We start from the raw sequence: 23,686 nt of genomic DNA, 5'->3' as shown, positions 1-23,686 counted from the left end.
TAGCAGAATACCCCAAAGGCTACACTTTAGAAGTAGGACTTAACCTGGAGTAATGGCTTCAAAAATGTCTTGAAAGGATCAAGAAGATTGAGATGTACATTAATTGTCTTGAGAATAAAATCTAATACCGATTAAAGGAAGGAAAAATCCAGACACTTCACAAGGTAGTAATCACAATGTCCAGCATGCTATTAAAAAATTATACATATACAAAACATTATTAGTCATTAGGGAAATACAAATTAAAACCACAGTGAGGGGCTAGTATGGCTTCACACTCACTAGGATGGCTATAATTTTAAAAAGGGAAAATAAGTGTTGGTGAGGATATGGAAAAATTGGAACATTTCTACATTGCTTGTGGGACTATAAAATGGTACACCCCTCTGGAAAACAGTTTGCCATTTCCCAAAAAGCTAAACTTGTGAGAAGATGGTAGAATAGGAACTTCCAGGAATCAGTCCCTCCACCAAAGAAACTCTTAAACAGGCAGGAACTTTTCTGAATCAACTATTTTAAAACTCCAGAGTCTAGTAGAACAACACAGCATCCAGAGATGCTGGTAAATCACAGCAAATTGCCAGTGAATTGGATTTTCCATGCAGCAGTTACCAGTGCTCATCCCTGAACCTTGAGGCAGGCAGCAGTGAGATACTCAATCCAGGTCCCTGGTGCAGCTTGCTGGTACCAGGGTGGAATATAAAGACCTGCATCCCAAAGATTTGTGGGGGAGGAGGTGCAGTCCAAGTACTGATCACCGCTTTTATTAACTACTTTAGAACACTGGCGCCTGGATCTGAAGACAGCCATTGTCCCAACCTGATCTGGGTAAAAGTGGCAGACACTTAAAGACAATGCTCTTTGTCAAAACTACCGAAAATAGTTAAAAGGTGGCATCTAATAGACAAGTGCTGAATCAAGAAAATGCAGTTTCAAAGAGTCATAGAAGCAGCTCCTGGCGCTCTTCCTGGCCCTTCATCAGCAGTGTGCAGCCGGCTCATGCTCCTTTTTTGGATTGCTGACCTTGATTGGCTGGAAAAGACTAACCTGAGACACTTGGGCTCCACACCTACCCAGAATTTGCCCTCCAGGCAAAAGCAGCTTGAGACAGTGAAAGCAGTGTAAACAATTAAGTCAGATGACCTGAGCCAATGTTCGCCTACTCTAAATCCTTAGGTGGAACATTAAGAAAGGGAGAAGATCTGTCATCTGGATAATAGGGAGCATTCACATTCCTATAAATGGAGCACTCCTAAGGCCACTAGCAAGCACAAGCCCAGGATAAGATACAGGCCAAAAAAAAAAAACAGGGAGGAACCTGCACAGTGCATTCTCCTTGGGCTGACCTTCTTGACAAAAGGGCTATACTATGAAGGGAGCACCAACCAATGCAAAGTCCATTTGCAAAGACTGTGAAAGGTGTTTTTTACATTGGTTTGTTTGGTTTTGTTAGCTCCTGGCACTCAAGAATATCCAACTGGATACAAACTCGAAAAACAGACAGCTCAGAAACTCATTACTGGAATTAACTTTTAAAATATTAAAATGTACAGTGTGCAACAAAAGAGTACAAGAAAGACAAAGAAATAGGAAATAATCCAGAAATCATCAGTAAAAAGACCAGAATGTGGATATAACAAAGACTTTTTAAAAAAATGCTCTCCAGTATAGTCAAGGAGATGAAGAAAAATATAGAGAAAGAATGAAAGGATGTCAGGAAACAATGAATGAATGATATGAGAATCTCAATAAAGAGAGGGAACTTTTTAAAAGGAACCAAACAGAACTATTGGAGTTGACAATCACAATAACAAATGAAAATTCCCTGGAGGATTTCAACTGTAGCTTGGAGCTGGCAAAAGAAAGAATCTGTGAATTCAAAGACAAGACAAATGAAATGAGTTGGGCTAAGGAGCAGAAAGGAAAAAGAATTAGAAAGAATGAAAAAAAGCCTAAGAGATTATCACATATCATCAAGCATGCCAATATACATATTATGGGAGTTCCAGAGGGAAAAGAAGAAAAGAGAAGAAGGAATATTCAAAAAATAATGAGAGTGGTGAGGGTACCACAACATTGTGAATGGGATTAATCCCACTGAGTGGTAAGCTTGGGAGTGGTTGAGATGGGAAAGTTTATGTTGTATATATGTTCCCACAACTAAAAAAAGAAAAAAAGAAGGAAAGAGCAAGTAAAGAGACAAGGACAATTAAAGGCAATACTTGATCCTGGACAGGATTTAGCAAGGGAGGAAAGAAGGCTTGAAAAGGACATTATTGGGGCATATGGAAAACATGGAGTATAGACTAAATTTTATATCAATGTTAAGTTTCCTGAACTTGATGACTGCACTTAAGATTATACATAAGTGAATATCCTTGTGTTTAGGAAATGTACATAAATAATATTAAGAGTTCAAGGTGCATGATATATACTACCTATATACAAGTATTCAGAAAATGGATTGATAGATGGACAGAAAGACAGCCGGATACATAGCCAGATGGCTAGACAGATGGACTGGTAGAATGTTGGATAGATAGATAGGATGATATGACAAATGTGGCAAAAGGTTAAAATGGGTGGGTCTAACTACCTGAGGGGATAGGGACATGCTAGAGTCCTCTATGTGGGGTTTGCATTATTTTTGTAACTTTCTTGTATGTTTGAAAGTATTTCAAAATAAAAACTTCTTTTAAAATAAAAATAATAATAATGAGAAAAAAAACCTCCCAAACTTATCAAAAGAGAAGAATATACATAACCAAGAAGCCCATCAAACACCAAACAAGATAAACTTGAAAAGAAATATGACCAGACAAATGGTAGTCAAACAGTTGAATGCAAAGGACAAGGAGAGGGTACTGAAAGGTGCAAGAGAAAAGCAATGTGTGATATACAAGGGAGTCTCGATTTAGTTTAACCACAAATTTCTTATCAAAAACCAAGAAGGCAAGTGTGGAGAGAAAATAATTGCCAACCAAGAATTTTATATCCAGCAAGATTTTCTTTCAAAAAGGAGGGAGAGGGAAGTGGATGTGGCTCAAGCACTTGAGCTCCCATCTACCACATGGAAGGTCCTGGTGCCTCCTAAAGAAGACAAGCATGACAGTGAGTTGATGCAACTGGGTGGCATAGTGAGCTGAGGCATCAAAGATGATGCAATAAGAGACACAAGGAGGAACACATAATGAGAGACACAACAAAACAGGGAGTAGAGGTGGCTCAAAGTGATTAGGTGCCTCCCTCCCTCATGGGAGGTCCTGGGTTCAGTTCCTGGTGTCTCCTAAAAAAAAAAAAGGAAGACAGCACACAATTATCACACACAGCAAAGCGGTGGGGAGAAATAAATAAATAAAATAAATCTTTAAAAAAAAAAGTGAGGGAGAGATTGAGATAGTTCCAGATAAACAAAAGCTGAAAGAGTTTTTTTTACCATTAGACCTGTTTTACAAGCAATATTAAGGGGAGTGCTTCAGACTAAAGGGAAATGACACAAGACAGTGGATAAAAGTGGCATAAAGAAATAAAAACTTCCAGTAAAGGTAACCATTTTGGTAATTACAAGTGCCACTATTATTGAATTGTATTTTTGATATGTAACTTCACTTTTTACTTCAAGAGGTGCTAAAATGCAAATGCATAAGAAGTAATGATAAATCTATGGTTTTGGAATAAAATGAATGGAGATGTAATTAGTAACAAGTACAAAAAATAGGGTGGGGGGATGGAGAGCTATAGGAATAGCATTGTGTGTATGGAATTGAAGTTAATTTGTTATCAAATCATTTTTGATTGTTATATAATCAGAATGATATATTTTAAGTCAAAGGTAACCACAAAGAAAATATGTGAAAAATATTTCTGGAAAGAAATGAGAAGGGACTCAATCTGCAACAAAGCAAAAAATCAAATAAATATATAAGTAGGTATTAACAGAAGAATTGGGAAGCGGACTTGACCTAGTGGTTAGGGAGCCCATCTACCACATGGGAGGTCCGCGGTTCAAACCCTGGGCCTCCTTGACCCATGCGGAGCTGGCACACATGCAGTGCTGATGAGCACAAGGAGCACTATGCCACACAGGGGTGTCCCCTGCATAGGGGACCCCCACGTGCAAGGAGTGTGCCCCGTAAGGAGAGCCACCCAGCACAAAAGAAAGTGCAGCCTGCCCAGGAATGGTGCCGCACACATGGAGAACTGACGCAGCAAGATGACGCAACAAAAAGAGACACAGATTCCTGTGCCACTGACAACAACAGAAGTGGACAAAGAACACGCAGCAAATGGACACAGAGAACAGACAACTGGGGGGAGGGGGAAAAGAAATAAATAAAATAAATCTTTAAAAAAAAAACAGAAGAATTAAGGGTCAAAAAAGGTATAAAACTTGCAAGGACTAAATAGGAAAAATGGCAAAAGAGAGTTTTGCACTATCAGTATTTACTTTAAATGTTAATGGATTAAACTCTCCAGTCAAAAGGCAGAGATTGACAGAATGTATATAAAAGCATGACCCAACTATATGTTCTTTACAAAAGCCCCACCTCAAATTCAAAGACATAAGCAGATTGAATATGAAAAGATGGAAAAAATTCATCATGCAAGGAGTAAACATAAGAGAGCTGGGGAATCTATACTAATAAAAGATAAAATAGGCTTTAAATAAAAAACTGTTACAAAGGTCAAAGATAGTCATTATATACTTGATAAATGGGTCAATTCAACATGAAGACATAATTATAAATATATATTCATGCAAGATTAAAATATATGAAGCAAATATTGACAGAAGGAAAAATAGATGGTTTAATAGTAGGAGTCTTTAATGTTAATGGAATGGTCTGAGTTCTGGGCTTCTAGGTTCTTGGCTATGTTGCATAAAAGAATTTAAGGACATGCTATAGGGTAGGCAAGGAGTAAAGAGTTTTTATGAAACAAGAAAACTAGAAATCAGATAAGTACACAACTGGAGACATGGGTTGCAGACATACTACAGAATGAGATGTGCACATGGGGCCCCAGGTTAGGCCTTTTTAAAGCCTTTCCTCCTCCCCTTTCCTAATGTCCCCAGCTGTTTGTTGTTCTGATTGGTTGCCTTACAATCCCCTCTTGTTAGCTCTCAAGAGCTCAAAAAGGAGGCCTTTTGTTTGGTGGTATCTGGGGCTTCCCCTTGACCCCAGAAAGAGTTCCAAATGGCCAGAATCTAGGTGGGGTCTTCCTGATTTTCTTAGTAGCAGGGGTTTTCCAGGCAGGGTCTCACAGCCATGGTCTCTGCTGGGTCTGCCAGATCTTCCCCCTTTTCTCTATGCTAACCTGCTTCATTTAATACACCATGTTCAATAATGGATAGAACATCTAGACAGAAGATCAATAAAGAAATATAAGACTTGAATGATACTCTAAACCAACTAGACCAAACAGGCATTTTTAGAACACTTTACCCAACAACAAAATATATATTCTTCTCAAGTACATATGGATCATTCTCCAGGATAGACCATATCTAAGTCACAAAACAAGTCTCGAAAAACTGAAATATATTGAAACATACAATGGATCTTCTCTAACCACAATGGAATGAAGCTAGAAATCAGTAACAGAGGGATAAATGGAAATTTCAGAAATATATGGAAATTAAACAATATACTTTTAAACAAATAGGTCAAAGAGGAAATCCCAGGAGAAATTAGGAAATATCTTGAGTTGAGTGAAAGTGAAAACACAATATGCTGAAATTTATGGGATGTAACAGAGGTAGTGCTTTAAATGCTTACATTTAAAAAGATCTCAAATCAGATACCTAAACTCAAATTGGAGGATCTAGAAAAAGAAGAGCAAAATTAACAGAAGAAAGGAAATAACAAATATTAGAGGAGAAATAAATGAAATAGAAGACTTAAAAAACAATGGAGAGGATTAACATAATTCAAAGAACAAAAAAAATTAACAAACCTTTAGCTAACAAAGAGAAACAGAGAGGACACAAATAGCTAAAATCAGAAATGAAAAGGGGGGCATTATTCCTGACCCCATTACTAAAAAATGACTATAGGAGGAGATTATGAACAACTGTATGCCAACAAATTAGGTAACCTAGAAGAAATGACCAAATTCCTAGAAACACACAAACTACCTACACAAAATCAAGAAGAAATGGAAGATACCCAAAAAATCTATAGCTACTAAAAATATTGAATCAGTAATCAAAATCCTCCTAACAAAGAAAAGCCCGGGATCAGGAGTATTTTTACCAACATTCCAGGAAGAATTCACACCAATCCTGTTCAGACCACTCCAAAAAACTGAAGAGGAGGGAACACTCACTAACACATTAGTATGAAGAAAACATCACCCTCATACAAAGGCCAGATAAAGACACCACCAAAAAATATTCTCTTACAAATATAGATGCACAGATCCTCAACAAGAATACTAGCAAACCACCAAATCCAACAGTACATTAAAATAATTTTACACAATGTCCACGTGGGATTTATCCCAGGTATGCGAGGGTAAGTCAACATAAGGAAATCAATTAATGTAATATACCACATTAACAGAATGAAGGAAATAAACTACATAATCATCTCAATTGATACAGAAAAGGCATTTGACAAAATCCAGCACCCCTTCTTGATAAAAACATTTAGAATGGGAATAGCAGGTACTTCCTCAACATGATAAAGGGCATATATGAAAAGATCTCAGCGAACATGATACTTAATAGTGAAAGAATGAAATCTTTCCCTCTCACATGGGTAAAAAGACAAGGAAACACACTGCCAGCAGCAGAACTTCTGTAGTAGAAGTTCTAGACAGAAAAGTTAGGAAAGAAAAAGAACTAAAATGAATCCAGATTGGAAAAGAACTAAAACTTTCCCTATTTGCAGATGACATGACCTAGCTACAGAAAATCCTGAAAAATTCACAACAAAGCTCCTAGACCTAATAAATGAATTCAGCAAAATAGGAGGGTACAAGATCAACAAACACCCCAAAATCAGTAGTGTTTCTGTACACAGGCAATAAACAATAGAACCTGAAATCAAGACTAAAAATTCCACTTACAATAGTGTATTAGTCAACCAAACCGGTGCTAATGTAAAATACCAGAAATTGGTTGGTTTTTATAAAGGGTATTTATTTGGGGTAGGAGCTTACAGATACCAAGCCATAAGTATAAGTTACTCCCCTCGCCAAAGTCTATTTTCACATGTTGGAGGAAGATGGCTGCCAACATCTGCCAGGGTTTAGGCTTCCTGGGTTTTTCTGGGCTCAGCTCCTCTGTTTTCTCCAGAAGGTCAGCTGTAGACTATCAGGTGAAAGGCTCTGTCTCTCTCCCTGGGGTTTCTGCCATGTCTAAGGAGCCATCTCTATTCCACTGTGTTCTCCTGGCTCAGGTCCTCTTCCCGGGGCTTGCTTCTCTTCCTCTTCATGATTACTTCCTGGGGCTCCAGCTTAACACTTCAGGATCAAACTCCAACATCAAAAACCCTCAACTCTGTCCTTTGCCATGTCTTTTATCTGTGAGTCCTCACCTCTTGGTGGCCCTAATGACATGGCCCCATCAAAGCCCTAATCATAACTTAATCACGCCCAGGTACAGATCAGATTACACACATTATCCAATATCTATTTTTGGAATTCATAATCATATCAAACTGCTACAAATAGCAACTAATAAAATCATACATCTAGGAATAAATCTAAACAAGGATATAAAGGATATAAAGGATATAAAGGACTTGTACACTACAAACATTGCTTAAAGAAGTCAAAGAAGGCCAAGTTAAATGGAAGATACTCTGTGTTCCTGGATTGAAGGACTAACTATTGTTTAAATGTCAGTTCTACCCAAAGTGATTTACAGATTAAATGCAATCCCATACAAAATTCCAACAGCCTTCTTTACAAAAATGGAAAAGTCAATCATCAGATTTACATGGAAGGGTAAGTTGTCCCAAATAGCCAAATCATCTTGAAAAAAAAAAACGAAGAATGAATTTGGAGGTCTCCCACTCCCCAGTCTTAAAACTTATTACAAAACCACTGTAATCCAATCAGCATGGTACTGGCACAAGGACAGATATATACACCAGTGGAATAGAATTGAGAGTTCAGACATCAACATTCACATTTATATCCAAACAATTTTTTATAAGGGTGCCAAGACTGCTCAAAGGGGAAAGAATAGTTTCTTCAATAAATGGTGCTGGGAAAACTGGATTTCCATATGTAGAAGAATGAAAATGAATCCAAGCCTCACACCATATACAAAAACCTACTCAAAATTGCTCAAAGAACTAAATTTAAAAGGCAGAACTACACAATTCCTAGAAGAAAGCATAGGGAAGCATCTTTAGGACCTTGTATTTGGCAATGATTTCTTAGACTTTACACCAAAACACAAGCAATAAAAGAAAAATAGATAAATCGGGCCTCATCAAAATTAAAAACTTTTGTGCATGAAGGTAAAATGACAGCCTACTCAATGGAAGAAAAAATTTGAAAACCACATGTGATGGTTAGGTTCATTTATCAACTTGGCCAAGGTAATAGTGCCCAGTTGTATGATCAAGCAAGCCCAATTATTACTGTAAGGACATTTCATGGACTTAAATCATCAGTTAGGTGATCATATCTATGACCGATTATACCTACAATCAACTGAGGAGATTGCCTTCAGCAATAACTGATTAAATTAAATCTCATTTAATCAGTTGAAAGCCTCAAAAAGGAGAAGTGATCATTTCAGCAGTGAAAAGAGATAATCTCCCTCTCTTCTTTCATCAGCCAGCTTCTCCTGGAAAATTCATTGAAAATCTACATTAGAGTTCTTAGCTTGCAGCCTGGCCTATGGAATTTGGACTCATGAATTCCCAGAGTTATGTGAGGCAATTTCATAAAATCATTAATAATATTTACAGATATCTCCTGTTAGTTCTCTTTCCCTAGAGAACAGTGACTAATATACCTTTAGCAGTGGGAGTGGTTCTTGAGAAACAGAATCTTAAAAATGGGATTTCTAAATTGCTTCTGGAGGTTTTTTCAATTGACTCTCTATTCTGATTAGATTCAAAAGCACTAATGATCTCTTTCCAATAATCAAGATGGCTCTGATAGTCCATGATGTGAATTTGGAAGAGAGATATGAAAAATACCACTACTGGATATGGCTACTCAAATACTTATAAGGGGCAAGGCTCTGGCTGTGAGTGTTAACAGAGTTTTGAGGAATTAAAAGTTATAATCATGTTGGATGGTTGCTCCTTAAAAGTCTAGATACAGTTATGTATTAGTCAGTGTTCTCTATGGAAACAGAATCAACAAGGGATATCTGTTGATAGTAAGAGATTTATCAGAGTCTCTCATGCAGCCATGGGGATGCACAAGTCCAGTTTCCACAGGCAGGCTGTAACCAGGAGCTCTGATGAAAGTCCAATGAAGGTTCTTAATGAGTTCTGAGAGATGTTGGCTGTCCAAAGATGAGCTGGGAAATTCTCTCTCAATGCTGGAATCACTTCCCCTTTTAAAGGATTCAATTGATTGGGTTAAGGGTCACTCATTGGTGATGGCATCTCCCTGGTTGATGTAATTATAACCAGATATCTATGATTTACCACTACAGTAAAGTCATTGGTAACTAAAGTTCATAAATAACCTTGTATTACAGTTAGCCCAGTGCTTGCTTGACCAAACAACTGGGCACAATTACCTGGCCGAGTTGACACAATAACCTAACCATAGCAGGTAATAAATGAAGGGAATGAGCTGAAGACTTCAAATTTGCATTGTTTTTATTTTTTAAACTTTATTTTTTAAAGAAGTTTTAGATGATAGAAAAGTTGCATTGAAAATATAGGGTATTCCTATAGACCCCATACCTTCCCCCTCCCATATTTTCTCATTAACAGCATCTTATATTAGTGTGGTACATTTGATGAATAAATATTAAAGCATTGCTACTAAGAGTGGTCTATAGTGTACATTATGGCTTACACTTTGAACCATACAATTTTATAGGTTTTGACAAAACATATAATAGCCTGTATTCGTCATTGCAATATCATGTAGAACAATTCCAGTGCCCTAAAAATGCCCTGTATTCTGCCTATTCTTCCCTACCTCTTCCTCAGGACTTCTGGTAACCACTATATTTATATCAACGTTACAAGTTCTTCTGTTACTACAAAAATAATAAGTCTTCTTTGGTCCATGGTTGCATTCCCCCTTACGTTTGTTCATTCCTCAGTCTTGAAGATTTTGGGATGGTGATGCCCATTCTGCTTCAGATTGAGAGAGGACTTCAGTCTTAAGGGGCTGATGGAAGGAATTGTTTTGCTCGCAGTTGTGATACTCCTTGCTTTTGGGGATGGAGGTTGTCCATCATCATCCTTTTGTTAGTTGTTCTGGGTGAGTCCAATGAACTAGAGAGTAGATGTTGGCTGTGACTCTGCTGAGACTGAGGGCACAACTGGCATATAAACAGACTGAAGATTTAAGCCTCTGGGATATACATGGGTATAGTGCTAATTACAGGTTCAAATAAAAAGGGGTAGAAGAATCATGTATAGGGAAATTATAAATGAGTCTAACTCTGTTACATTGGGGAAATAGGTTATCATATATTCCATGGTAAGGCCCACCAGTGGAGTGCTGGTTTCATGGAGCTGTCTGCCTTGCCTTTAGTGTCAAGATTGTCTCTACCATCCTTGGAAGCACCCGTTTAAGGCTTTGTTTACTGTGGCAGTTAGATCTGCCTGAGATGTGCATAAGCCTAACTTCTGGAATGACCTCCCGACTCACTTGAAATCTCAAGGCCATAAAAACACTTTTGTATTTAACATTTTCCCTCTTGGTCAAGGTATTTTTTTAAATGCATCAGGAGTTGGCATGGTATTACTTTCTTGGTGCCAGGGATACTTATCCCCAGAAGTCATGTCCCAAGACGGGGGGAAGGTAATGAGTTTATTTGCTTACTTTGGCTTAGAGAGAGGCCACATTAGAGTAACATGGAGATTTTCAGGTGTTAACTCCTAGGCAATAGATATTATTAGGCTAAGTTTCAATTTCACAAGAATAAGGTTCATAAGTAACAAGCATTAATATCAAGGGCACTGTCTATGGACTCTAGAGATTCTTGCCACTCTATTTTAAAAAGTAGCAAGAATCCATAGGATGGGAATTTAATATTTTATTGGTTATTGTATGGGTTTCCACCCACTGAGATAACACCCTATGACCACATGAATACAGTCATATTTCATAGAGGTGTGCCCCATGTGCACTCTTCCCCACACATCCCCCCACCAACAACAACCTGCACCAGTGACCCCCTCCTGCCATACTTGCCAAAAGAATACACCTATAATTGTATTCTCAACCACAATCTTCTACTTTCCTGGGGTTCACCTGTTTCTTCCTCCAGCCCTTTGCCCAGCTCTATGGATAGCCCAACCCACCCCCCAGTTCTGCTCACACTCACGCTCTAGCATCATTGACCCCACTCACATTGCTGCACCACCATCACTCCATCCACTGACAAACCTCCCCCATCCACCTTATCATAGATTCTGCCCAAATTGAGTATCAGCTCACCACTCTATTCCCTTTCTATCTTCTGGTAACCTATCTTCCAGATTCTACTTCTGTGAATCTGCTCAATAGCCTTATTTCATATCAGTGAGATCATGCAATATTTATTCTTTAGTGACTGACTTATTTCATTCAACAAAATGTATTCAAGATTCATTCATGTTGTTGAAGTGTCAACACTTCATTCCTTCTTACAGCTGAGTAATATTCCATTGTTTGTATATACCACATTTTGTTTATCCATTCATCCATTGATGCATATTTGGGTTGCTTCCAACTTTCACCAATTGAGAATAATGTTGCAATAAACATTGGTGTGCATATATCTGTTTGTGTCCCTGCTTTCAATTTTCTGGGTATATTCCTAGTAGTGGGATTGCTGGATCATATGGCAATTCTATACTTAGCTTCCTAAGGAACCAAACAACTGTGCTACACAGTGGCTGCACCATTCTATACTCCCAACAGTAGTGGATGATATGCCTATTCCTCCACATCCTCTCCAAGACTTCGTAGTTTTCTGTGGTTTTTTAAAATAGCAGCCAGTCTAATAGGTGTAAAATGATATCTCAGTGTAGTTTTGATTTGCATTTCCCTATTAGCTAGTGATGTTGAGCATCTTATCAAGTGCTTTTCAGCTATTTGTATTTTTTCTTTAAAGAAGTGTGTATTCAAATCTCTTGCCCATTTTTTAAACTGGGTTGTTTGTCTTTTTATTTTTGAGATGTAAGATTTATTTAAATATACTTGATATTATGCCCCTATCAGATAGGTGGTTTCCAAATATTTTCTCCCATTTGATAGACTACCTTTTCACTTTCTTGACAAACTCCTATGAAGCACAAAAGTTTTTAATTTTGAGGAGGTCCAATTTATCTGTTTTTTTCTTCTGGTGCTCATGCTTTGGGTATAAAGTTATGAAACCATTTTCTACTATAGGATCTCATAGATGCTTCCCTACATTATCTTCTAAGAGCTTTATTATCTTGGCTCTTATATTTAGATCTCTGATCCATCTGGAGTTAATTTTTGTAAAGTGCATGTCATGATGATCCTCATTCCTTCTTTTGATATGGATATTGAGTTCTCCAAGAACAATTTGTTAAAGAGACTATTCTGTCCCAGTTGAGTGGGCTTGATGGCCTTGTTGAATATCAGCTGGCTGAGTATGTGTGAGTCAATATTTGAAATCTCAATTCAGTCCATTGGTCAATGTGTCTATTCTTATGCTAATACCATGCATATTTTGACCATTGTAGCTTTGTAGTATGCTCTAAAGTCAGGTAGCATGATTTCTCCAATTTCCTTTTCAAGACGTTTTTGTCTATTCAGAGCCCCTTACCCTTCCAAATAAATTCGATAATTGGCTTTTCCAGTTCAGTAAATAATGCTGTTGAAACTTGTATTGGGGTTGCATTGACTCTGTAAATTGACTTGGGTAGGATAGACATCTTAATGATAGTTAGTTTTTCAATCCATGAACATGCAATATTCTTCCAATTATTTAGGTCTTCTTTGATTTCCTTTAGCAATGTTGTATAGTTTTCTATGTACAAGTCCTTTATATCTTTAGTCAAATTTATTCCTAGATATTTGATTCTTTTAGTTGCTATTGTAAGTGGAATTTTTTTTTCTTGATTTCCTCCTCAGATTGCTCATTATTAGTGTACAGAAATGACTTATTTTTGCATGTAGGTCTTATATCCTACCACTTCACTGAACTCACTTATGAACATTTTGCATGATGATCTTATATCCTGCCACTTCACTGAACTCATTTATCAGCTTTGTTATAGATTTTTTGGAACTTTCTACATATAGGATCATGTATTCTTCAAACAGTGAAAGTTTTCGTTCTTCCTTTTATTTCTTTTTCTTGCCTAAATGCTAGTGCAAGAACTTCTAATATAATGTTAAATAAGAGTGGTGGCAGTGGGCATCCTTATCTTGTTCCAGATCTAGAAGAAAAGCCTTTAACCTTTCAATATTGAAAGGTTAGCTGTGGGTGTTCCATCTACACCCTTTATCATATTGAGAAAGTTTCTTTTTGAAGTGTTTTTTTCTTTTTAATCAAAAAAAGAATGCCTTCTTTTAATGTGGTGTATTACATTAATTTTCTTAGGTTTAATCATCCTTGAATATCTGGAATAAAACCCACTTGTTCATGGTGTATAATTTGATTGATGTGTTGTTGGATTTGATTAGCAAGTGCTTTGTTGAGTTTTGCATCTAAGTTCATTAGAGAGATTTGTCTGTAGTTTTCTTTCCTTGTAGTGTCTTTATGTGGCTTTGGTATTAGGGTGATGTTTTCATCATAGAATGAGTTGGGTGATGTTCCCTCCTCTTCTGCTTTTTGGAAGAGTTTGAGCAGGACTGGTATTAGTTCTTTCTGGAATGGCTGGTAGAATTCACCCACAAAGCCATATGTTACTGGGCTGTTCTTACTTGGGAGGTTTTTGATGACTACTTCAATCTCACTACTTGTGATTGGTCTGTTGAGTTCTTCTATTTCTTCTTTCATCAATGTAGGTTGCTTGTGTGTTTCTAGAAATCCATGTACTTCATCTAAATTGTCCATCTTCTTGGCATTTTTCAAAGTATCCTCTTATGACATTCTTTATTTCTATGGGGTCAGTGGAGATAACATCTCCCTCATTTAAAAATTTTATTTGTGTGCCTCTTCTTTCTTTTTTCTTTGTTAGTCTACCTAAAGGTTTGTCAATTTTATTAATATTCTCAAAGAATCAGCTTTTGGCTTTGTTATTTTTTTCTAATTTCTTTAAATCTCAATTTCATTTAATTCTGCTCTAATCTTTGTTATTTCCTTCCTTCTGTTTGCTTTGGGATAACTTGGGATTAGTTTTTTAGTTTTCTAGTTCCTACAGTTGTGCAGTTAATGCCTTTAATTTTTGCTCTTTTTTTTAATGTAGGAATTTTAGGGCTATAAATTTTCCTCTGAGAGCTGGTTTAGCTGCATCCCATAAATTTTGATATGCTGTGTTCTCATTTTCATTTGCTTTGAGGTAGTTACTTATTTCTCTGGCAATTTCTCCCTTGACCCACTGATTGTTTAAGAGTATGTTTTTTGACTTCCATATATTTTTGCCTATTTCAGTTCTCTGTGCTTCACTGATTTCCAACTTCATTCCACTGTGATAAGAGAAAGTGTTTTGTATAACTTTAATCTTTCTAAATTTGTTAAGTGTTGTTCTATGACCTAACATGTGCTCTATCCTGGAGAATGATCCTTTGAGCACTCAAGAAGAATGCATATCCTGCTGTTTTGGTGGGTGTAATGGTCTGTATGAGTCTATTACATCTATTTCCTTTACATGTTATTCAATATCTCTGTTTCTTTATTGAGCCTCTGTCAAGATGTTTGTGTAATGGTGATAATGGTGCACTGAAGCCCCCACTATGATTGTAGAAGCATCTATTTCTTCCCTTTTTTTTTTTTTTTTTTTTTCCTCCCCTCAGTTTTGACAGTATTTGCCTCAAGTATTTTGGGGCTCCCTGGTTAGGTGCATAAATATTTATGATAGTTCTTTCTTCTTGGAGGAATATCCCTTTTATTAATATATAGTACCTTCTTTGTCTTTTACAAAAACTTTGCATTTAAAGTCTATTTTTTCTGATATTAGTACAACTACTCCTGCCTTTTTTGTTTGTTTACTGCTTGAGTATAAAATCATTTTCCTACTTTTCACTTTCAACCTGTTTGCGTCCCTGGGTATAAGGTGAGTTTCTTGTAGACAGCATATAGATGGATTTTATTTCCTTATCCATTCTACCAACCTGTATCTTTTTAATGGAGAGTTTAATCCATTAACCATTCAATGATATCACTGTAAAGGCAGTACTTACTTCAGCCAATTTTTCTTTAGGCTTTTATGTGTTATATTTTGTTTTTATTTCTTTTTTTTCCTTTTACTTACTCTTACCAATCATCTTCCTTTCTAACTCTCCTCTAACCCTCTCTCTCCTTTTTTCTCATTTCAACCTGCAACAAATCCTTTAGAATTTCTTGAGGATCAAGACTCTTGTTGATGAATTTTGTCAATTTCTGTTTATCTCTGAATATTTTAAACTCTCCTTCATTTTTGAATGACAGTTTTGCTGGATACAGAACTCTTGGCTGACAATTTTTTTTCTTTCAACACCTTAACTATGTCATACCATTGCCTTTTCACCTCCATGGTTTCAGATGAGAAATCAGCACCTAATCTTATCAAGCTTCCCTTATATGTGATGGATCTCTTTTCTCTTTCTAGCTTTAAGGATTCTGTCTTTGTCTCAAGGTTTTGACAATCTGATGAGTATGTGTCTCAGAATAGGTCTGCTAGGATTTATTGTGCTTAGAGTACACTGCACTTGCTGGACATGTATATCCATGTTCCTCATAAGAGTTGGGAAAATTTTGGCCATTATTTCCTCATTCCTACTGCCCCCTTTTCTTCTCCCTCTGGGGTGCCTGTAATGTGTATGTTTGTGCATTTAGTGTTCTCATCTAATTCCCTGAGTCCCTGCTGAAATTTTTCCTTTTTTTTTTAATCTAGCTGTTCTACTATCTGTGTGATTTCAGATGTCCTATATTTTATGTTGCTAACATTTCCTCTGCTTCTTAAAATCTGCTGTTATGTACTTCTAGTGTATTTTTAATTTCTTACATTGTGCCTTTCATTACTATAACATGTTATCTTTTTATATATGTTTACAAGTCCTTCTATATGTTCCCCAGTGTCCTCTTGATACCCTTTATCTGTTCCTTCATTTCACTGAGTTGATTAAAAATATTTGTTTAGACATCTTGATTAGTTTTTCTACATTTTGCTTCTCTTCCTGATTTTTAGTTGTTCATTAGACTGGGTCAGGACTTCCTGTTTCTTAGTATGGCTTGTAATTTTTTGCTGATGTCTAGGCATCTGTTTATCTTGATGTTAATTAGTTTTTCTTTATAGTCTAGGATTTAATTTTTGTTTTTGTTTCGTGTTAGGAGACCTCTTTATCATTTGGTTCCACTTATTCTAGATCCCTGTAGTTTCCCATGTTCAACAGAAAAAAAAAATTAGATTCACAGAAAAGGAAAGAAAGAAGAGACAAAAGGAAAAGAAAAGAAAAAATAAAAAGAAGGAAGGAAAAGGAACAAAAGAAGACAATAATAAGATGGAAAAATAGTAAACAAGAATAAAAATTTTTTAAGTTCAAAAAAAAGAAACAGGAGAAAATAAAATAAAAATCCAGATAAATGAGAAGAAAAGAAACACTAAACAGGGAAAGGAGGAAAGGAAGAAAGAAAAGAAGATGGAAAATGAAAGAAATAATAAAGAAGAAAAATAAAAAGAGGAAGGAAAGAGGAAAAAATAGGGTAAAATAACAACAAAAATAATAATTAAAGATAAAATTGGAAGAGAAAAAAGGGAAAAATAAAAGACAAGAGAAATGGGAAGAGAGGAAAGAAGGAATGAAAATGAGGAAGAGGAGAAGATAAAACACGCAAACAAAACAAAAATCTGAGTCTCACTCTTAGACCACCAGGACCAGCAAGCTCTTCCTCTCAGGTTGCCTGTTTTGGCCAATCAATTACCCCACAACCCTCTGGGTGAGGAGAGAGAGGTAGGCGGGGGGAAAGGAAATAGGAAAAAAAGAGAGGGAATAAAAACCTCCAACTATGTTCCCTCAGCTCTCCCCACAGCTCACCTGGCTGTCCCTACCCTAAGCAGGCTGGGCACAGGTCTGTCTTTGGGATTGGTCCTCAGGAGCGCCCCTCTCCCCCAGAGATGGCTACATGGTTCCCCTCCCCCTGGACTGGCTGAGCAGTTTTTCTCTCCTCTTAGCCGGCTGGTATGCTCCCTTATCCTTTGGGGCCTCCTGGGCAGTTCCCCTTTTCCCCAGGGCCCAGCTGGGGAAGCACCTTTCCAGCTACCCTCTCCTATCACCCCTGCATCACCCAGCTTCCTTTGTGCCTGGCAAACCTGCCTACCTTCACACAATTTCTAGACAACAGTCCAAATTTGCAATTTAAGTGCCACGTGAACGATATGAAAGTTTCTATGTGTGCCCTGAAAGAAAATCTTATTTTAAGTAACTGCAGACTTGAGATCTCCAAAAACCAGACCTGGAGTTTCACTATGTGAATAGCAAAAGTACAGCTGAACTAAATTCCCAACCTTGTAGGGTATCTGCTGTTAAAGTAAGGGCACTGGAAAGGAATGGGAGCCTGAAACCCTAGATTCTGCTGAGTCTTGCCAGATAAATCCATAATGGTCTCCCCTAAGGAAACAGCTTCCTGACCTCCAGTCTGCCCTGAGGAATCTGCCATCCAACCTCCACCTGAAGATATTAATCCTGTTTCACCAGATAAAAGTACAACAGAATACCCTGAGGTAATTTGCTTGCAAGACAGTTCTAATTTTTCTCATGATCCACCCCCTCTACCCCTCTTTTTTTCCAGACCTATAACTAGACTGAAGTTCCAACAGGCTCCAAAATGGTAAGGTATAAAGGGTGACCCATAAGGAGGTATGCTGTACTCCAAAAGAACTGCATGTCTTTTCCAATTTATATAGACAGAAATCAGGGGAAAATGTATGGGAATAGACAGAAAAGATGTCAGATAAAGGTGGAAGTAATATAAAGTTGAATCAGGCTGAATTTATTGACATGGGCCCACTAAGCAGAGATTATGGATTCAGTGTTGTAGCTCAAGGGGTTAGAAAGGGCTCTAACAGTTTGTTCTGGTGACTGGCTGAAACAGATACCAAATGAAGGCCAACATTACTTGAGGTCAAAATGCCAGAACTGCCCTATATAATGTAGATGAGCAGATCCAAAGGCTTAGAGAGATTGGAATGCTACGGTGGATTTATGATGTAAGACCTGCTCACTCACACCAGGAATGGCCAAAGGACACAACTTTCACCAGGACTATAGGGAATTAATTTATGAGACTAACTCCATCTTCCCTGGCGAGCTTTTTATTTGCTCTTCTCTGTGAGTCAGATACTACCTTGGGAACTGCTGTCACTGAACTGGGATCCTAAAACACAGTGAGGATGATTGGATCCCAAGAAGGCAGAAGGCCAAGGCAGCATTTAATTGCCAAAGACAAGCTGGGTGTGGCTACCATAAAGACAACAAACTCAAAGCAGCAATAAAAATAGTCTGACTCCCAGAGACCTATGGCATTGGCTAGTAGATCTTGGGGTACCTACAAGCAAAATAGATGGGCACTTCACTAAATTCCTACTTGGTCTGTATAAGCAGAAGAGTTCTAGGTCAAGTGAACAAAAATCTAACTTGAATTACAAAAACAGAGAGTCATGGCCCCTTAATCAACTTCCAGACTTGAGACAGTTTACTGACCCAGAGCCCCTTGAATGAGGGGAAGGCCAGGTCCCATGGGGAATGATCCTGTCAAACTGTCAAAAATTTATTCTGTTAAGCTTCCTCCCAGACTTCCCCAAAGAGATCTATGGCCTTTTACCAAGGGTAACTCTTCATTGAGGGAAAGAAAATGATCAAACATTTTGGGGATTATGAGACACTGGTTCAGAAGTGAAATTAATTCCAGGAGACCCAAAACGTCATTATGGTCCACTAGTAGAGTGGGGGCTTAGGAAGGTCAGATGATCAATGGAGTTTGAGCTCAAGTCCATCTCACAGTGGGACCAGTAGTCCCCAGACCAATTCATGGTTATTTCCCCAATTCCAGAATGCATAATTGCAATACACATACCACATAACTGGCAGAATCCCCACACTGGTTCCCTCACTCGTGGAGTGAGGGCTATTATGGTAAGAAATGCCAAGCAGAAGCCACTAGACCTACCACTACCTAGCAAAATAGTAAATCAAAAGCAGTATCAGATTCCTGGAGGGATTGCAGAAATCAGTACTACCATCAAGGATTTGAAGGATGCCAGGATGATAATTCCCACTACATCCACATTCAACTCTCCTAATTGGCCTGTGCAGAAAACAGTTGGATCTTGGAGGATGAGAGTGGATTATTGTGAATTTAACCAGGTGATGACTCCATTTGCAGTTGTTATTCCAGATGTGGTATTATTGCTTGGGCAAATCAATACATCTCCTGGTACCTCATATGCACTTACTGATCTATTGATCTGGCAAATGCTTTTTTCTCAATTTCTATTAGTAACGACCACTGGAAAGTTTGTTTTCAGCTGGCAAGGTCAGCAATATACTTTCACTGTCCTACTTCAAGGATATATCAACTCTCCAGCCCTATGTCATAGCCTTGTTCACAGGGACTTTGATGGTTTCTCTTTTCCACAAGACATGACACTGGTCCATTATGTTGATGATATTGTGTTGACTGGATCTAGTGACCAAGAAGTAGCAACTACTCTAGACTTATTGGTAAGGCATTTTTGTCTGTCAGAAGGTGAGAGATAAATCCAACAAAAATATAGGAGCCTTTCACCTCAGTGAAATTTCTAGGAGTCTGGTGGTATGGGGCATGTCGAGAAATCCATTCTAAGGTGAAGGATAAATCGGCCTGTTTGGATTTTGCAGAAAATATATTCCTCATTTGGACTCCAGACATTTTCCAAGTGACAAGAAATGCTGCTAGTTTTGAATGTTGCTGGAACAAGAGGAGGCTTTGCGATAGGTCCATGATGCTGTGCAAGGTGCTTTACCTCTTAGGCCATTTGATCCAGCAGATCCAATGGTGCTGGAAGTATAAGTGGCAAATAGAGATGCTGTCTGGAACCTTTGGCAGGCTGCAATAGGAGAATCACAATGCAGACCCTTAGGATTTTGGAGAAAAGCCTTGCCATCCTCTGCAGATAATTACTCTCCTTTTGAGAAACGTATTTGCCCTGCTACTGGGCCTTAGTAGAGACCAAACACTTAAACATGGGCCTCTGAGTTGCCTATCATGAACTGGGTGTTTTCTGACCCATAAAGCCATAAATTTGGGTGTGCATAGCAGCACTCCATAATAAAATGGAAGTGGTATATACAAGGCAGGGCTCAAGCAGGTCCTGAAGGCACAAGTAAGTTACATGAGGAAGTGTCCCAAATGCCCTGGCCCCCAGTCCAGCCACATTACCTTCTCTTTCTTAGCCCACAGCTATGGCCTCAGGTAGTTCCTTATTATCAGTTGACTGAGGAAGAGAAAACTCAGGCCTGGTTTATAGATGGTTCTGTACAATATGCAGGTACTACCCTAAAATGGACATGTGCAATACTACAGCCCCTTTCCTGGACATCCCTGAGGACAGTGGTGAGGGGAAATCCTCAGAGTGGGTGGACCTTTGAGCAGTGCATTGGTTGTCTATTCTGCTTAGAAGAAGAAGTTTCCATAGGTGTGTTAGTATATTGATTCTTGGGCTGTTACCAATGATTTGACTGGGTAGTAAGGGACTTGGAAGGAACATGATTAGAAAAGTGGTGCCAAAGACATTTGTGGAAGAGGCATGTAGAAAGACCTTTCAGAATGGGCAAAAAACATGAAGATATTTGTGTTCCATGTGTATGCTCACCAGAGCATGACTTCAGTAGAGGAAGATTTTAATAATCAAATGGATAAGATGAACTGTTCTGTGGATACCAGTCAGCCTAATTCCCCAGCTATACCTGCCATTGCCAAAGAAGTCATGAACAAAGTGGCCATGGTGGTAGAGATGGAGGTTACACATGGGCTCAGCAACATGGACTTCCACTCACCAATGGCAACCTCATGACAGCTACTACTGGGTGCCCAATCTGCCAGCAGCAGAGACTCACAGTCAGTCCCTGATACGGCACCATTCCCCAAGGTGATCAGCCTGCTACCTGGTAGCAGGTTGATTACATTGGACCACTTCCATCATGGAAGGGGCAGTGATTTGTTCTAATTGGAACAGAGACATACTCTGGATGTGGGTTTGCCTTCCCTGCATGCAATGATTCTGGCAAAACTACCATCCATGGACATACAGAATATCCACCACTATGGTGTTCCACACAGCATTGCTTCTAATCACGGAACCTACTTCATAGCAAATGACAAATGAGAATGGGCATATGCTCATGGAATTCACTGGTCTTACCATGTTCCCCATTATCTTGAAGCAGCTGGACTGATAGAATGGTGGAATGGCCTTTTGAAGACTCAATTATGGCATCAACATGGTGGCAAAAGCTTGCAGGACTGGGGCAATGTTCTTTAAGAGGCTGGGTATGCGCTAAATCAAATGCCACTCAATGGTGCTGTTTTTCTTCCAGGATTCATGGGTCCAGGAATCAAGTGATGGAAATGGGAGTGGAGTGGCACTGCCACTGCTCAGTATTACCCCTAGTGATCCACTAGGGGAAAAAATTGCTTCCTGTCTCTGCAACCTTAAGCTCTGATGGTCTACAGGTCTTAGTTCCAAAAGGAGGAGTGCTTCCACCAGAAGATACAATGATTCCTTTGAATTGGAATTTAAGACTGGTACCTGGCCACTTTGGGCTCTTCATGCCCTGAGTCAACAGACAAAGAGGGGAATTACTGTACTGGCTGGGGTGATTGATCCTGACTGTCAATAGGAAATAGGACTACAACTGCACAGTGGAGGTAAAGAAGAGTTTGCCTGGAATACAGGAAATCCCTAGGGCATCTCTTAGTACTACTATGCTCTGTGATTAAAGCCACTTGAAAACTGCAACAATTCAATCCAGGCAGGACTTACCAATAGTCCAGAAACTTCAGGAATGAAGGTTTGGGTCACCCCATCAGGTAAAGAACAATGGCCAGCTGAGGTGCTTGCTAAGAATAACAGGAACATGGAATAGCTAGTGGAAGAAGGCTGTGATATATACAGACTATGACCACACGACCAGTTACAGAAACGAGGACAGTAATGGTTATGAATATTTCTTCCTTGCTTTGTTATGAATATGTTTAGATATATATACCTTTCTTTTCTAACTGCTCTTATCCCCTTATATGACATAAGTTGTATTAATTTCATGTCATAATATTTAAATTATAGAATATCAAGAGTAAATATTACTCAAAGGCTTGCACCGTATTCTGAAGAGATTTAGTTTGTTTCTGCTGGTACATGGGAGACTTGAGTATTGTTAGGTAAAAAATACATCTGTTACTGTTTTTTACTTTCAGATTAAGTATGGTTTAAGGTGAGGTGTACAGCTGACAAGTTTAACAAGGGGTGAACTGTAATGGTTAGGTTCATGTTTCACCTTGGCCAGGAAATGGTGACCAGTTTTTTTGTCAAGCAAGCACTGACCTAATTGTTACTGTGAGGACATTTCATGGACCTAAATTGTAAGTAAGTTGACTGCATCTGTGGCTGATTACATCTACAATCAACTGAGGAGATGCCTTCAGAAATGAGGGATGTAACATCCAGTCAGTTGAAGGCGTAAAAAAGAGAACTGATTTCAGCAGTGAGAAGAGAGAATTTCCATCTCCTTCAGCCAGCCAACTTCTCCTGGAAAATACATCAAAAACCTGCATCGGAATTTCCAGCTTACCCAATGGAATTTGAATTCATACTTCTCCACAGTCACATGAAACAATTTTATAAAACCTCATAATATTTACAGATATCTCCTATTGTTTCTGTTTCCCTAGAGAATCCTGATTAATACACTGCATTTCTGATATGTGTTTAATATCCACAATACATAAAGAAATCCTTCAACTCAACAACAAATAGATAAGCCTATTTGAAAATTGACAAAATACTTGAATAGACAGTTCTCCAAAGAAGATAGTCAAATGGCCAAAAAGCACATGAAAAGATGCTCAACATTATTAGCCAGTAGGCAAATGCAAATCAAAAGCACAATGAGATATCATTTCACACCCACTAGAATTGAAAATACAAGTGCTGGAGAAGATGCGGAAAAATAGAAACACTTATTCATTGTTGGTGGGAATGTGGAATGGTGCAGTTGCTTTGGAACATAGTTTGGCAATTCCTCAGAAAGTTAAATACATAATTACCATATGACCTCTCAATCCCACTTCTAGGTATACAACCAAAATAACTGAAAGCAAGAACTTGAGTAGATATTTGCAAACCAATATCAAAGTGGAGTTAGTCACAATTACCAAAAGGTAAAAGCA

At 38.2% G+C, this 23,686-nt stretch overlaps 1 protein-coding gene across 4 annotated transcripts in view; it reads right to left on the bottom strand.

Annotated features, from left to right (window-relative positions):
• LPAR1 (lysophosphatidic acid receptor 1) overlaps positions 1-23,686 on the bottom strand; it is a 410,361-nt gene that overhangs the window by 218,228 nt on the left and 168,447 nt on the right. The gene's annotated exons all lie outside the window — the stretch shown is intronic.

The sequence above is a fragment of the Dasypus novemcinctus genome, chromosome 8 (assembly GCF_030445035.2).
Source record: "Dasypus novemcinctus isolate mDasNov1 chromosome 8, mDasNov1.1.hap2, whole genome shotgun sequence".
NCBI lineage: Eukaryota > Metazoa > Chordata > Mammalia > Cingulata > Dasypodidae > Dasypus > Dasypus novemcinctus.
This window is presented reverse-complemented; position numbering and strand designations above follow the sequence as displayed.